This window comes from Mobula hypostoma, chromosome 4 (genome assembly GCF_963921235.1).
Source record: "Mobula hypostoma chromosome 4, sMobHyp1.1, whole genome shotgun sequence".
In the NCBI taxonomy this organism is placed as follows: domain Eukaryota; kingdom Metazoa; phylum Chordata; class Chondrichthyes; order Myliobatiformes; family Myliobatidae; genus Mobula; species Mobula hypostoma.
In genome coordinates, this window is record NC_086100.1 from 26,238,018 (window position 1) to 26,252,421 (window position 14,404).

The 14,404-nt window shown below is 44.7% G+C and overlaps 1 protein-coding gene across 11 annotated transcripts in view; it reads left to right on the forward strand.

Annotated features, from left to right (window-relative positions):
- LOC134345188 (transcription factor Dp-2-like) overlaps nt 1–14,404 on the forward strand; it is a 273,052-nt gene that overhangs the window by 215,183 nt on the left and 43,465 nt on the right. The window lies entirely within an intron of this gene.

Genomic DNA, 14,404 nt, shown 5'->3' on the forward strand with positions numbered 1-14,404 from the left:
CTTCCTAACCTGGGGTCTGTGGACCCTTCGCTTAACGGTATTGTGCCATGGCATGAAAAAAGACTGAGAATGCCTGTTCTAACTGAAGTTTTAGAAAGCTGCCACGCGACTTCCTTATTCTTTCATTCAACACCCCTACCGGTGAAGGCAAGCTTGCCATACGCCTGCTTTACCACCTTACTTGCAGAACCACTTTCAGTGAATGTTGGACCTGGACCCCAAGATCCCTTTGTAACTCAGTACTATTATATCATTAACTGTGTGCTTTCTCCTTTCATTTGACCTCCCGAAGTGCAACTTCTCACAATGGTCCAGATTCAACTCCATCTGCCCCTCTCCATTCTCTAACTGATTAACAGCGTTTAGAAGATGAGTTACACAGCCCTTGTTGCATGCACTTGCAGTTCAACTCTTTGAATGATTATGCAGAAAGTTTGAAGTTAATAACTCATCTCCTTCTACCTTGGGCCACGAACCTATCAATCACCCCTTCAGTGGACCACTTTCTGGAGGTCCAAAATGCCAACTTCTGCAAAGAAGGGATCCATATGCTCCACGAGCACTGGACTAAATGTATAAATGTAGGAGGGGACTATATTGAAAAATAAATGTGCTAGGTTTTCTAAAATTGACTCCTTCTGCCTTATGCCACAAACTTATCGATCACCCCTCGTATATCACAAACAGAGGTCCCAGCACTGATCCTTGTGGATCATCTCTAGCCATGGACCTTCAGCCACAATACTAGCCTTCCATCCCTATTCTGTCCTCTGGGCAAAGCAGTTCTGAATCAAAATCACCCTGGATGCCATACAGCTTTATCTTTTGAATCAACCTACAATGAGCGACTTTATCAAATGCCTTACTAAAGTCCATGTTGCCGGACCCAAAACAAGCTCCTTGTCACCCCCTCAAAATAACACTATTAATCTTGTAAGGCATGACCTGCCCTGCACAAAGCTATGCTAACTGTTCATAAGCAGGCCATGCCTTTCCAAATGTGCATAAATCCTATTCCTCAGTAACCTCCCTACCACTGATGTGAAACTCGCTGGGCCTATAATTAACTCAGATTATCCCTATTTCCATTCCTGAACAGCATTTTTACTCTCCAGTCCTCTAGGACCTCGCCTGTTCCTAGTCAGGGCACAAAGATATTTGTCAAGATCTCAGTAATCTCTTCACTTGCTTCTTCGATATTCTGGGATATATGCCATCGGACGCTGAGGACTTATTCACCCTAATGCTTTCCTGAAGACCCAGCACCACCTCCTCCTTAATCTCAAAATCTTCCAGCCTATTAGCTTGCCCCACTCTGCCTTAACTAACTTCCAGGTCCATCTCCTCAATAAATACCGACACAAGGTACTCATTTAATAGTTGTGCTGACTCCAAACACGAATCCTCTCCTTTACCCTTGAGTGAATCTATCTTCTTTTTAGTTATTCTGTTAATCTTAGTGACTTTAAAATGCCTAGAATTCTCCTTGCCTCTGCTCCCCAATGATATTTCATGGACTTCTTAGGCCTTCCTGATTGCCTTTCTCTCTCTCCCGCTTTCTCTCCCTTCAATATTTCTGTGCCTGTTGTTAATACACTGAGTGCCAAACCCAGAGATCCAGGCAGGTCCACTTCTAGCTAAACCAACCCCATTATTAATCTTCAGTTATCAGCCAAGAAAGTGCAGAATAGCTTAGCATGACTCCCTCTATAACTTTGACTTCTTTGTGCTTGTGCCAGCCCTCCGTGCTTGGTCTTATTTGGGTTGCTGAATGTGAGCGTTGCATGTGTGGGGAAGGATGAATATGATCCAGCGTTCTCATTCTATTGCCAGGACAAAATGTACTGTTCATTTTTGCTGCTGTTGACACTTGTTACTGTCCGCGCTGACAGCTATATTATTATAATACCCAATCAGTTAAAAACAATGTTGTTCATCTTGGCTGAAAAGTCTTAATTACCTGTGCTGTTGTATCTACTTTATTCTGCTTTATTGAGCGGTCTATTTTGCAGTTCCATCTCTAAGCAATGTAGCTTAGTTCAAACCATTGCGTTTTCCAGTACTGTGCAAAAGTCTTAGGCGCGTATATATAGCTAGGTTGCCTAAGATTTTTGCACAGTACTGTGTTTGCCAGCATGGTATGGACAAGTTAAGGCGTTGGTGAGGGTGAAATTGGGGAATTGTGTTATGTTCTGCTCACCTACCTTCTGGAAAGTTACCAATTAGCTTGAAAAAATGTGGAGAAAATTTTAGAAGGATGTTGCCAGGGCTTGAGGACCTGAGTTATAGGGAAAGATTGAATAGGTTAGGAATTTACTCCCTGGTGTGCAGGGGAATGAGGGAAGATCTTCTAGTGGTATATAAAATCATGAGGGGTGTGCATAAGATGATACACGCAGGCTCTTTCCCCTCAGATTGAGTGGGACTAGAACTTGAGGTCATAGGTTTACGATGAAAAATGAAATACTTAAGGGGAATCTGCGGAGGGAGCATCTTCGCTCAGAGGGTGGTGTGAGTGTGGAATGAGCTGCCGAGGGAGGTGACAGGTGTGGGTTCGGTCGTAATGTTTAAGGTAAGTGCATGAATGAGAGGGGTATGGAGGGCTATGGTCTGGGTGCAAGTAAATGGGACTAGGCTGTAAACCTGGTCAGCCTGGACTAGATGGGCCAAAGGGCCTGTTTCTGTGTAGTAAGACTCTATGATCTTATTAAATAAGTGGGCTTTAGAAATGGAGTGCAATATGGCAAAACGTGAGGTTATCCTGTTGCAGGGGTTCCCGCCCTTTTTTATGTCATGGACCGCTACGATTAACCAAGAGGCCCACGGGTCCCAGGTTGGGAACTCCTGCATCTAGAGCGAAAAGTACAGAAATTGTGTGTACTTTTGAACGATGGGCAATTGGGAAATTGGGGCATTTGGGGATTTCTGGGTTTAAGTTCAAAGTAAATTTATTATCAAAATATATATGTCTTACCATGTACTACCATAAGATTCATCTACTCTGTTATTTACAGTAAAAATGAAATACAGTAGAACTTATTTTTAAAAACTATAGATAGCCAATGTGCAAAAGAAAGCAAATTGTGCAATTAGAAATGATACTGAGAGTTTAGGTTGTGAGGAGTCCTTGAAAGCGAGTCTGTGGGTCGTAAAATCAGTTCAGAGTAGTGGTGATTGGAGCTGGTTCGGGAACCTGATGGTTGTAAGGTGATGTTGTTTAGCCTTACTGCTTGGGGAAAGTAACTTTCTGAGTCCGAAGTCCTGGTGTGGATATTCTTAATGGGACTGGGACAAACAGTTCATGAGCAGACTGGGTGGGATCCTTCAAGATGTTACTGGCCCTCTTCTGGCAGCCTTCTGTTTGTGTCCTTGATGGGTAGACTGGTGCAGGTATTATGTTGGGCAGTTTTGGTACCCTATCGTAGAGCATTGCTGTCTGCAACAGTGCAATTTCCGTATAAAGCAGGGATGCAGTTTGTCAGATTGCTCTCAGCTGCACAACTGTAGAATGATGTGAGCATGCATGTGCAAAGTCCAGCTCTCTTCAACCTCCTCAGTAAACAGAGGTGTTGACAAGCTTTCTTGACCGTGCAGGATGTGTTCTGGGACTATGAGAGGTTGTGTGTCAGGTGCACTCCCAGGAGTTTGAATCTGCTTGCGGCTTACACTGCTGTGGAGCCCCAGCACTGTCATGTCATCTGCCAACTTGGCAATATGATTACTGGGGTGTTTGGCCATGCAGTCTCCTGGGAGCGGAGTGTACAGCCCTGGGGGAACCCATGATGGGGATGATGGGGAGGGAGAAGCGGATGGGCATCCTGACTGTCTGAGGTCTGTTGGTTTGGAAGTTCATCACCCAGTTGCACAGTGGTGTATTTAGACCGAGGAGTAGGGGTTCGTTCTACTCCGATGGGACAGAAGTGTTGAATGCTGAACTGAAATCCAGAAATGGCGTTCTCACATAAATGTCCTTGTTTGCCAGGTGTGTCAGGGCCAAGTGCATGACAGATGCCATCTGTCGTAGAGCAGTCCTGTTGGTAGGCATTTTGGTGAGTGTCCAGTCTGACCAAAATGGAGTTTGTGATGTGTGCCATTATCAGCAGTTCAAAGCACATCGTGATGACTGGTGTCAGTGCCATACTTTAGATCTGAAGGTGTAGAATCCTTTGGTACAGGGATGATGGTGGCTGCTTTGAAGCACGTGGGGACAGCAGGCTGGATGTGTGAAGTGCTGATGTCTGTGAAGATATCAGTGAGCAGGTGTGCACCCTCCTTGAACCCTCGGCCTGGGATGATCTCTGGCCTGGCTGCCTTACGGGGTTGACTCTCTGCAGAGTCCTTCTGTTGTCTTCTGCTATTACACACAGTGAGTTGGGGCAGTCAGCACATTCTGCGTGCCACAGTTCCCAAGGAGACACTGGATTACACATAACTGGGCACTCGGCAAGATCCAATAAAAATATGTTCGGCTTGAACGACGCAGCCATTCTGTTGGAGTGGGGAGTTGAGGCCTTGGCTCACTGATACCTCAGCAAGGAGAGGTGTAGGCAGTAGGTAGATTTTTAAAAAATTATTCTTTATTTCTTAGTCCACATTTAGAGCAGTGGGGATGCCAGGCAAGACAGTGAATGTTCCTCTTGCAGGATGTGGGAAGGCAGGGAGACCTCCAGTGTCTCTAACTGCACCTGCAAGGTGCATTCAGCTGAAGTGTCCAACGGACTAAGGAGTTGGAACTGGAAATGAGTGGACTCCGGATCATTCAGGAGGCTGAGGGGTTCACAGACAGGATGTACACGGAAGGAGTTACACCCAAGGTGCAGGATACAGTAAACTGGGTGACCATCAAGAGGAAGAAAGGGGATTGGCAGCCAGTGCCGAGTACCCCTGTGGCTGTCCCTTCAACAACAGGGTACTGTTGGGGTTGGGGGGAAATAATCCAGCAGAGGAAAGCAACACCAGTCAGGTCTCTGGCACTTAAGTCTGGATCTGTGGCTCAGAAGGGAAGCGGGGAGAAGAGGCACGCTGTAGTGGTAGGGAATTCATTGGTTAGGGGAGGAGAAAGGAGGCTCTGTGGATGAGAATGAGATACCTGGATGATAGAATATGTTGCCTCCTGGGTGTGTCAGTGTCAGGGATGCCTTGGAAAGAGTCCACGGCATTCGTAAGTGGGGAAGGTGATCAGCGAGATCTCGTGGCCCATGTAGGTACCAATGACATAGGTAGGAAGAGTGACGAAATCCTGCAAAGTGAGTTCAGGAAGTTAGGTGCTAACTTAAAGGGCAGGACCCCAGGGATTGTGATCTCATGATTGCTACCTGTCCCACGTGCTGGTGAGGCCAGAAATAGGAAGATCATACTGTTTAGCACATGGCAAAGAGATGGTGCAGGAGTAAGTGCTTCTCATTTTTGGATCATTGAGTTCTGTTCCAGGGAAGGTGGCAACTATACAGAAGGGACAGTTTGCACCTGAACTGGAGGGGTCTAATATTTTAACAAGAAGTTTTGCTAGTGCTGTGGTGGGGGGGGGGGGGGTTTGTTAAACTAAAGTTGCAGGGGTATGGGAACCAGAGCGCCAGAATAGATAGTGGAGTGGTTGTGGAGAAAGATGTTGTCAAGCCTACATAAAAGATCAGGAATCGAAAGGTTGGGCATGGTGGGTCTAACATTCTGAGCTGCATATATTTCAGTGCAAAGAATATTGTAGGAAAGTCAAGGGTAATGATGAGCATGTGGAGTTATGACATTTGTAGCCATTAGTGAGGCTTGGTTACAGGAGGGACAGGACTGGCAGCTCAGTGTTCCAGTGTTTCAGACGTGATAGAGCAGGAAGAATTTAAAAGGGCAAGAGTGGCATTACTAGTCAGGGAAAATGTCACGGCATTACTCAGAATAGACTGGAGAGCTCGTCTTGTGAGGCTTTGAGTAGGACTGAGGAATAAGAAAGGTATGACAACGTTAATGAGATTATATTATAGACCGCCCAGCAGCCTGTGGGATTTAGAGGAACAAATTTGTAGAGAGATTGTGGACTGTTGCAAGAAGCGTAAGGTTGTGATAGGTGATTTTAACTTGCCACATATTGACTGGGACTCCCATACTGTAAAAAGACTGGTTGGGAATGAGTTTGTCAAATGTGTTCTGAAAAGTTTCCTGAATCAATACACAGACATCACATAAAGTCTACAGAAGTGGGGCAAAGCAGCAGTGAGGTCATGGACCATACAGATTACAGAAGAGGATGTATTTGCTGTCTTGAAACAAATTAGGATGGATATGTCCCCAGGGCCTGACAAGATGTTCCCTCGGACCCTGTGGGAGGCAAGTGCAGAAATTGCAAGGGCCCTAGGAGAGATATTTAAAATATCCTTAGCTTCAGATGAGGTACCAAAGGATTGGAGGATAGTTGCACTCTCTCTATAGTATCTACAAACTTCCTGTAGTGAAGTGACCAGAGCTGAACAAAGTACTCCAACTGGGGTCTGACCAAGGTCTCATATAGCTGGAACATTACCTCAGGGCTCTTGAACTCAATCCCACGGTTGATGAATACTCACCGTATGCCTTCTTAGCAGCACTGTCAACCTGCGCAGCAGCTTTGCGTGTCCTGTCGACACTGACTCCGTGATCTCTCAGATCCTCCACACTGCCAAGAGTCTTACCATTTATATTATATTCTGTCTTCAAATTGGACCTGCCGAAATGAACCACTTCACACTTATTTGGGTTATCTACCACTTCTCAGCCCAGTTTTGCATCCTATTGATATGTTGAAATTGTGTAAGACATAGGTGAGGCCTATTTTGGAGTATCATATGCAGTTTTGGTCACCTATGTAAAGGAAACAAGTAAAAAAAAAGTTTGAAAGAGTGCAGCACACATCAAAGTTGCTGGTGAATGCAGCAGGCCAGGCAGCATCTCTAGGAAGAGGTACAGTCGACGTTTCAGGCCGAGACCCTTTGTCAGGACTAACTGAAGGAAGAGTGAGTAAGGGATTTGAAAGTGAGAGGGGGAGGGGGAGATCCAAAATGATAGGAGAAGACAGGAGGGGGAGGGATGGAGCCAAGAGCTGGACAGGTGATTGGCAAAGGGGATATGAGAGGATCATGGGACAAGAGGTCCGGGGAGAAAGACAGGGGAAGGGGGGAACCCAGAGGATGGGCAAGGGGTATAGTCAGAGGGACAGAGGGAGAAAAAGGAGAGAGAGAGAAAGAATGTGTATATAAAAATAAATAACAGATGGGGTACGAGGGGGAGGTGAGGCATTAGTGGAAGTTTGAGAAGTCAGTGTTCATGCCATCAGGTTGGAGGCTACCCAGACGGAATATAAGGTGTTGTTCCTCCAACCTGAGTGTGGCTTCATCTTTACAGTAGAGGAGGTCGTGGATAGGCATGTCAGAATGGGAATGGGATGTGGAATTAAAATGTGTGGCCACTGGGAGATCCTGCTTTCTCTGGCGGACAGAGCATAGGTGTTCAGCAAAGCGGTCTCCCAGTCTGTCGGGTCTCGCCAAAATATAGAAGGCCACATCGGGAGCACCGGACGCAGTATATCACCCCGGCCGACTCACAGGTGAAGTGTCGCCTCACCTGGAAGAACTGTCTGGGGTGCAGTAAGAGTGCAGAGAAAGTTTACGAGGATGTTGCCAGGACTCGAGGACCTGAGTTATAGGGAAAGGTTGAGTGAGCTAGGACTTTATTCCCGAGAACGTATAAGATTGAGGGGTGATTTGATAGAGGTCTATAAATTTATGAAGGGTATAGACAGAGTTAATGCAAGTAGGCTTTTTCCTTGAGCATGAGTAAGTCTACAGCTAGAAGTCATGGGTTAAGAGTGAAAGGCAAAATGTTCAAGAGGAACATGATACTGCCGGTCTGGTTGGGTTATCTAGTGCCCAGATTCTCTTGCCATATTTCTGCTTCCTCTCGCGCCACTTCCTCGGCTGAACCACTTAGGCCAGGCTGTTGTCGCCAGGTCTGGTGTCTGCAGAATCCCTAGTCCATTGATCGCCATTACTAACTCTGCTGGCAGATTAAATGTAACTTTGTCTATGAGTTTAATGGCGCTGTATTCACAGAGCTTTCGACGACTGAAATCCCTGACTAGAAACTTTGAACTGCGTCTCTATGCATCACTATCTTCTCAACATGATGCAATTATTTCAAGCTTTAATATGACCACACCTTGAGAACTGCACAGTTTTGTCTCCCCGCCTAAAAAAGAATTACTTAAGTAGTTTTGAGTGCAACGAAGACTCACAATTAATTCAGATAATAGCAGGTGTGACATATGAGAGGAGACCAAGTAGGCTAGGCCACTGCTCTCTAGAGGGACGAGAAATTTCTTATTGAAACATTCTTCAAGGACTCAGCAGGGTAGAGACATGGATGTTTCATCTGATTAAGGACTCTAAAATTAAGGGTCATGGTATCAAAATGAGAAGATGCCATTTAGTTATGAAATGGAAGATATTTACACTCAAAAACTTGAGAGTGTTTGTAATCCTGTACGACTATGGGCAATGGAGGCTGAATTGTTGACTGTTTTCAGAAGAATGATCGATAGAGTTCTAGACATTGGAGGAAGCAAGGGAGAAGAGACAAGAAAATAAACCCCTTGTGGAAGGCCAGTCCTGATTATGGGGTGATGGAGCTGGCTTGGGCCGCAAGTCACAATCCTATATTATGAAACAACGTTTGTGGTTATGTTAATTGGAAGCATCATGTGAAGGCCAGCCTTTGGTGAAGGGAACTACTTTGCGTAAAATAAGTATATTGCATTCAGGAAATAAATATATACACTCAGTGATCACCTTATAAGGTACCTCCTGTACCTAATAAAGTTGCAACTCAGTGTATTTTCTTGGTCTTCTGCTGCTGTAGCCCATCCACTTCCTGGTTCAATGTTTTGTGCGTTCAGAGATGTTCTTCTGCACATCACTGTGTAACGCGTGGTTATTTGAGTTACTGTCACCTTCCTGTCAGCTTGAACTGGTCTGGCTATTCTCCTCTGACCTTTCTTATTAACGAGGCGTTTTTGCCCACAGAACTGCTGCTCACTGGATGATTTTTCTTTGTTGTTTTGTTTTGTACCATTCTCTAAATCCTAGAGACTGTTCTACATGAGTTTCTGAGATACTCTAACCACCCCGCCTGGCACCAACAATTATTCCAAGGTCAAAGTCAGTTAGATCACATTTCATCCCCATTCTGATGTTTAGACCAAATAACAGCTGAACCTCTTGACCATGTCTGCATGCTTTTATGCATGGAGTAGCTACCGTGTGATTGGCTGGTTAGATAGCGAGCAGATGTACAAATGTACCAAATAAAGTGACCCCGAATGTATTTTGCAAGCACACTTGGATAGAGAATATTTGAAACATCCCAGAGACTGATAATTATCATCCTAGCAAGTGGGTGCACTCGTGTACATGTGAGACATCTGCTGCACAGCTTTGTCAGCTGGTGTGGGAAGAAATCTATAGGTGCCAAACAAAAAGAGCAATGAAAGAATTTACACTGGAATCTTAAAAAGCATCAGTGAACATGGCAGCAGCAATATCAGTTGGAAGCATCATTTATGATGTTCCTGCAGAGGAGAAAACTGGGGAAAGAGAACCCGTGAAGGCGTTAACCTGAACTGCAGCATTGATTAATACTTTTCTTAAGCCTCTGGTGAATGATTAATGTATTAAAATCCTACCTAACGAGCAGAAAAAGGTTGGACACTGACGTTGGAAGAGAACGTAATGTGAGTGTAGCATTAAGTGGATTATCTGTTTAAGTCATATATAGCGAAGTCGAGGCAGAATCCTTTAAGTAGTAATGCTACTATTTTTATGTTGTGACTCAATAATTAAAAGTTCATGTCTTATTTTAAAATCTTGAGTGAGCACAATGGTTTTCGAGCAATATAAGTCTTGGTTCCTCTTGCCCGGAAGCAGTTCGTGTATTTCCAACTAAACTAGTTTACGTGGATATACAGCACAGAAACGGGCCACTTGCTAAGCCAGGTCATGCCTTTTTGTACTCTTCTTGAATCTCCTCCTATTCTTCCATAATCTAATTTTAGAACTTTCTATTCCATTCTCTTGTCATGCAACCCTCCTCTGAAATGGATCTGTATTAATTTTACCAGTTGTTTCTGTGTGGAACAAAATGTTTGTTTCACATTCTCACGCTTTTCCGGGTTGCTTCTTAGTGTTGGGGGCATCCCAGAAAGATTCACTGGGCTGTTTCCTGTAATCATAAAGTTCAGATCTCTTCCTTGGAGTTTTGGAAGGAAGAGGGGCAAACTTACTGAAGTGTGTAAGATAGTAATGGGGCGTGACTGAGAAGGTGTTGAAACATTTCTATTAGTATGAAAATCTTGAATGAGGAAACATGGTCACAAGATAAGGGGACAACCACTACAACTGAGGTGCATAGGAATTACTTCTCACAGGAGATGATAAATCACTGGAGCTGTACAACGTGGAATTGTGAATCTAGATCACTGGAGGTATTTATTTTCTAAAAAGCAGCGAATTTTTTGAAAATTCATGGAATTGAGGGTTATGTGGAACCGGCCCGGAGGAGGAGTTGGAGCCTGAGACAGATCAGCCATGATCATATTGAATGGTGGGGCCTATTTTCTTGTATTCCATTTCCTCATTAGATTTTTTGCTGTCTCCTTTATGTATTCTCTAGTTTTGTTCTCCCCCCCCTCCTTCAAGAGGGGGCGCTGTTTTTACATCTATGGAAAATGATCATTTGTGGAACATAGTACACCAGTATCTACTGAAAACATTTGCATTGATGTTTTTGAGCCTAATTTTTGCAGTCCAGTTCACATCTTGGGAAAGGTGCCGTTTAATTTGCCACCTGATTTGGAAGAGCAAAGGACAACAGACACTGCAAATCTGAGTATAGTTCAAAGTAAATTCATTACTGAGGTACGTGTATGCCTCCATAAAATACCCTGAGATTTATTTTCTTGCGTTCATAGTAAATATAAAGAAACACCATAGAGTCAATGAAAAACTACACACAAAGACGGACAAACAAAGAATATGCAAAGGACAACAAATTGTACAAATACAAAGAAAAATAATAATGGATGAATAAGTAATTAATAATATTGAGAACATGATTTGTATAGTCTTTGAATGTGAATTCGTAGACTGTGTATCAGTTGGGGTGAGTGAAGTTACCTACACTGATTCAGGAGCCTGACGGTTGGAAGGGTAATAGCTGTTCCTGAACCTGGTGGTGTGGGACCCAAGTCTCCTAACTGATGGCAGCATTGAGAAGAGAGCTTGGCCTGGGTGGTGAAGGGCCTTGATGATGGATGCTACTTTCCTGTGAGAGTGCTCTTTGTAGGTGCGCTCAGCGGTGGGGAGGGCTTTACCTTCCCTAATTTCCCTAAGTGACTTTAACTTCCCTAATATTGTTTGGCACCTGATTAGTTCCAACGGTTTAGATGGGGCAGAATTTGTTAAGTGTGTCCAGGATGGATTCCTGTCACAGTATGTGGACAGGCAAACCAGGGGGAATGCCATACTAGATCTAGTACTAGGTAATGAACCGGGTCAGGTCACAGATCTCTCAGTGGGTGAGCATCTGGGGGACAGTGACCACCGCTCCCTGGCCTTTATAATTATCATGGAAAAGGATAGAATCGGAGAGGACAGGAAAATTTTTAATTGGGGAAACGCAAATTATGAGGCTATAAAGCTAGAACTTGCGGGTGTGAATTGGGATGATGTTTTTGCAGGGAAATGTACTATGGACATATGGTCGATGTTTAGTGATCTCTTGCAGGATGTAAGGGATAAATTTGTCCCGGTGAAGAAGATAAAGAATGGTAGGGTGAAGGAACCATGGGTGACAAGTGAGGTGGAAAATCTAGTCAGAAGGAAGAAGGCAGCATACATGAGGTTTAGGAAGCAAGGATCAGATGGGTCTATTGAGGAATGTAGGGAAACAAGAAAGGAGCTTAGAAGGGGCTGAGAAGAGCAAGAAGGGGGCATGAGAAGGCCTTGGCGAGTAGGGTAAAGGAAAACCCCAAGGCATTCAATTATGTGAAGAAAAAAAGGATGACAGGAGTGAAGGTAGGACTGATTAGAGATAAAGGTGGGAAGATGTGCCTGGAGGCTGTGGAAGTGAGGTCCTCAATGAATACTTCTCTTCGGTATTCACCAATGAGAGGGAACGATGATGGTGAGGACAATATGAGTGAGGTTGATGTTCTGGAGCATGCTGATATTAAGGGAGAGGAGGTATTGGAGTTGTTAAAATACATTAGGACAGATAAGTCCCCGGGGCCTGACGGAATATTCCCCAGGCTGCTCCACGAGGCAAGAGAAGAGATTGCTGAGCCTCTGGCTAGGATCTTTATGTCCTCGTTGTCCACGGGAATGGTACCGGAGGATTGGAGGGAGGCGAATATTGTTCCCTTGTTCAAAAAAGGTAGTAGGGATAGTCCGGGTAATTATAGACCAGTGAGCCTTACGTCTGTGGTGGGAAAGCTGTTGGAAAAGATTTTTAGAGATAGGATCTATAGGCATTTAGAGAATCATGGTCTGATCAGGGACAGTCAGCATGGCTTTGTGAAGGGCAGATCGTGTCTAACAAGCCTGATAGAGTTCTTTGAGGAGGTGACCAGGCATATAGATGAGGGTAGTGCAGTGGATGTGATCTATATAGATCTTAGTAAGACATTTGACAAGGTTCCACACGGTAGGCTTATTCAGAAAGTCAGAAGGCATGGGATCCTGGGAAGTTTGTCCAGGTGGATTCAGAATTGGCTTGCCTGCAGAAGGCAGAGGGTGGTGGTGGAGGGAGTACATTCAGATTGGAGGATTGTGACTAGTGGTGTCCCACAAGGATCTGTTCTGGGACCTCTACTTTTCGTGATTTTTATTAACGACCTGGATGTGGGGGTAGAAGGGTGGGTTGGCAAGTTTGCAGATGACACAAAGGTTGGTGGTGTTGTAGATAGTGTAGAGGATTGTCAAAGATTGCAGAGAGACATCGATAGGATGCAGAAGTGGGCTGAGAAGTGGCAGATGGAGTTCAACCCGGAGAAGTGTGAGGTGGTACACTTTGGAAGGACAAACTCCAAGGCAGAGTAGAAAGTAAATGACAGGATACTTGGTAGTGTGGAGGAGCAGAGAGATCTCAGAGTACATGTCCACAGGTCGCTGATAGTTGCCTCACAGGTGGATAGGGTAGTTAAGAAAGCTTATGGGGTGTTAGCTTTCATAAGTCGAGGGATAGAGTTTAAGAGTCGCGATATAATGATGCAGCTCTATAAAACTCTGGTTAGGCCACACTTGGAGTATTGTGTCCAGTTCTGGTCACCTCACTATAGGAAGGATGTGGAAGCATTGGAAAGGGTACAGAGGAGACTTAACCAGGATGCTGCCTGGTTTAGAAAGTATGCATTATGATCAGAGATTAAGAGAGCTAGGGCTTTACTCTTTGGAGAGAAGGAGGATGAGAGGAGACATGATAGAAGTGTACAAGATAATAAGAGGAATAGATAGAGTGGATAGCCAGCGTCTCTTCCCCAGGCACCATTGCTCAATACAAGAGGACATGGCTTTAAGGTAAGGGGTGGGAAGTTCAAGGGGGATATTAGAGGAAGGTTTTTTACTCAGAGAGTGGTTGGTGCGTGGAATGCACTGCCTGAGTCAGTGGTGGAGGCAGATACACTAGTGAAGTTTAAGAGACTACTAGACAGGTATATGGAGGAATCTAAGGTGGGGGCTTATATGGGAGGCAGGGTTTGAGGGTCAGCACAACATTGTGGGCCGAAGGGCCTGTACTGTGCTGTACTATTCTATGTTCTATGTTCTGTGTACCTGTGATGGACTGGGCCGTATTCACTACCTTTTGTAGGCTTTTCCATTCAAGGGCTTTGATGTCTCCATACCAGGCCGTGATGTAACCAGTCAGTGTACTCCCCACCGTGCATTTATATTAGTTTGTCAAAGTTTTAGATGACATTCCAAATCTTCTAAGAAAGTAGCGCTGCTGCTGTGCGGCCTTTGTAATGGTGCTTGCGTGCTGGGCCCAGGACAGATTGTCTGAAATGATAACACCGAGGAATTTAAAGCTGCTGACCCTCTCCAGCTGTGATCCCCTGATGAGGACTGGCTCATGGACCTCCAGTTTGCTCCTTCTAAAGTCAATAATCAGTGCTTTGCTCTTGCTGACCTTGAGTAGGAGGTTGTTGCGGCACCAGTCAGCCAGATTTTCAGTCTTCCTCCTATATCCTATTTCATCACCATCTTTGATTTGGCCAACGACGGTGAAGTCATCAGTGAACTTGAATATGGCATTGGAGCTGTACTTAGCCTCACAGTCATAAGTGTAAAGTGAGTAGAACAGAGGACTAAGCACACAGTCGTGTGGTGCA